Source organism: Portunus trituberculatus, chromosome 47 (assembly GCF_017591435.1).
Source record: "Portunus trituberculatus isolate SZX2019 chromosome 47, ASM1759143v1, whole genome shotgun sequence".
Classification (NCBI taxonomy): domain Eukaryota; kingdom Metazoa; phylum Arthropoda; class Malacostraca; order Decapoda; family Portunidae; genus Portunus; species Portunus trituberculatus.
Window position 1 is genome coordinate 20,869,754 of NC_059301.1, and position 2,500 is coordinate 20,872,253.

Here is a 2,500-nt window from a genome sequence, read left to right on the forward strand (position 1 = left end):
TGGTGGTGGTGGTGGTGGTGGTGGTGGTGGTGGTGGTGGTGGTGGTGGTGGTGGTGGTGGTGAGGCGGGGTAATGGATGCAGTCATGTATAGGTTATTGTGGCAGAGGTAGCAGCAGCTTTGCTTGGGGTGGCGCTGGAAATTCCGAGGTACAAGATGGCAGTAGTAGCGGCAGCCTTCTTGAGGGGAAGAGGCTGTACTGTGGCGGTGTGGTGCGGGGCGGTGTGGCGAGCTGTAGTGTGGTGTGGTGTGTTGTGGTGTGGTGTGGTGTGATGCAGCCCTGTGTGGTGTGGTGCAGTATGGTGATGGTGGTGGTGAGGCAGAGAACAGTACAAGTAGTGGTTGTAGTTTTAGTAGTGATGGTAGAGGTAGTGACTGCGGTAGAATACGAGGATGAGGAGAGGAGGAGAGGAAGAGGAGGAGAAGGAGGAGGAGGAGGAGGAGATAGTAGTGGTGGTGGTGGTGGTGGTGGTGGTGGTGGTGGTGGTGGTGGTGGTGGTGGTCAGGCCGGGCACATTCCCCACATGCCAAAACTTCCTCTGCTCAGCTGACCTTACAAGGAATGCCGCTTCTCGTCCTGTTGCAAGTCAGCTGCCTCCGCTAGTCCGCGGCGGCGGTGGCGGCGGCGGCGGCAGCGACGGTGGTGGTGGTGGTGGTGGTGGTGGTGGTGGTGGTGGTGTGGTGGTGAGTATGATGCGGTAAAGTGTGGGTGTTTGGAAATGTGGCAGATTATGTGTGGTGGTGGTGGTGGTGGTGGTGGTGGTGGTGGTGGTGATAGAACAAAAGGTGGTACTGTGATTGTAATGATGTTGAAAAAGAGTACAAGATATGGAGAGAAGAAGAAGAAGAAGAAGAAGAAGAAGAAGAAGAAGAAGAAGAAGAAGAAGAAGAAGAAAAGGAAAAAGAAAAAGAGGAGGAGGAGGAGGAGGAAGAGGAAGAGTATACGGAAGAGGCGGAAGAGGAGGAAAAAGAAGAAAAGGAAAAAGAAAGCTAAAAGAACGAAAAGACGGTGGAGGAGGAGGAGAAGGAGAAAAAGAAGCAGAAGGAGGAGGAGGAGGAGGAGGAGGAGGAGGAGGAGGAGGAGGAGGAGGAGGGAGTGAGGGAGGGAGATAGCGAAGAGTGGACCCAAAGAATTCACCTTGCTACTGCCACCTGCCGCTCCCCGCTCGCCCGTGCGCACACACACACACACACACACACACACACACACACACACACACATTTGTACCTCCACACACACCTGTCCCACACCAGACACCTCCCTACAAGACTGCCTTTCCCAACACATCTGTAGTCCAACATCTGTTCAACTCTACACATCTCCTCCAACTCTGTCCACCACCTCCACACACCTGCCACTCCACATCTCTCTCTCTCTCTCTCTCTCTCTCTCTCTCTCTCTCTCTCAGTATATTTTCTTTCTTTACTGAACTTTTTATGCAAATCTGAATATTCATTGTAGTAGTAGTAGTAGTAGTAGTAGTAGTAGTAGTAGTAGTAGTAGTAGTAGTAGTAGTAGTAGTAAAATAAGGAAGCGAAGGAAGAGGAAGAGGAACATAATGAAGACACGAGGTGACGAAGAAGGAGAACTATCAACTTAAATAGCAGTAAGAATGAGTAGTAGTAGTAGTAGCAGTAGCAGCAGTGGTAGTACCAGTAGTAGTAGTAGTAGTAGTAGTAGTAGTAGTAGTAGTAGTAGTAGTAGTAGTAGTAGTAGTAGTAGTAGTAGAAGGAGCAGCAATTATGACATCAGCAGCTTGTCTCGCCTCATGGGAAACTGGGTACCATGAGTTTCCCTTCTCAAATAATTCGTTTATTCTCCACCCTATTGTTTCCATCTATTCATCCAGCCAGCCAGCCACCCAGCCATTCATTCGTGCCACACCACACTCACGGAAACCAAGAGACCGTGTGTGTGTGTGTGTGTGTGTGTGTGTGTGTGTGTGTGTGTGTGTGATGTAATGAGGGAAAACTAGGTATGTCAAAGAAGGTAAGATGGGTGATGATGGTGGTGGTGGTGATGGTGGTGGTGGTGGTGGTGGTGGTGGAGATAACAGGGTAGGAGTTGAAGTGGGTGTGGAGTTGTTCAAGGAGGTGGTACCAGGGGCGTGGCCGGGGTATGAGGGGTACGTGGGAGGGGAAGTTTTGGGGATTACCAGCGAGGAGAAGGAGGAGGAGGAGGAGGAGGAGGATGTGGGAAGAGGTATGGGGTGGGTGGGAGTTTGTGAGTTAAGGGAAAGGTAAGGAGTTACTGTAGTGAGGAGTGAAGCTGACGAGTGTGGGATGTGCTGGGGGAGGGTGGGGAGGGGAAGCGTAAAAGGACAACACTACCCAGATGACCGTCCGGCTGCCAGATGTACAGCACCCTCGCCACACACAGGAGGAGGAAGAGGAGAAGGAGGAGGAGGAGGAGGAGGAGGAGGAGGAGGACAACGTTAATAACTAAGCAATCTGGAGACACCGCTCAATGTCTTCGTGCATGGGAAGCCAAACTGTGTTCC

At 51.4% G+C, this 2,500-nt stretch overlaps 1 long non-coding RNA gene across 1 annotated transcript in view; it reads right to left on the reverse strand.

The window, feature by feature from the left end:
- LOC123520486 overlaps positions 1-2,500 on the reverse strand; it is a 58,362-nt gene that overhangs the window by 42,918 nt on the left and 12,944 nt on the right. The window lies entirely within an intron of this gene.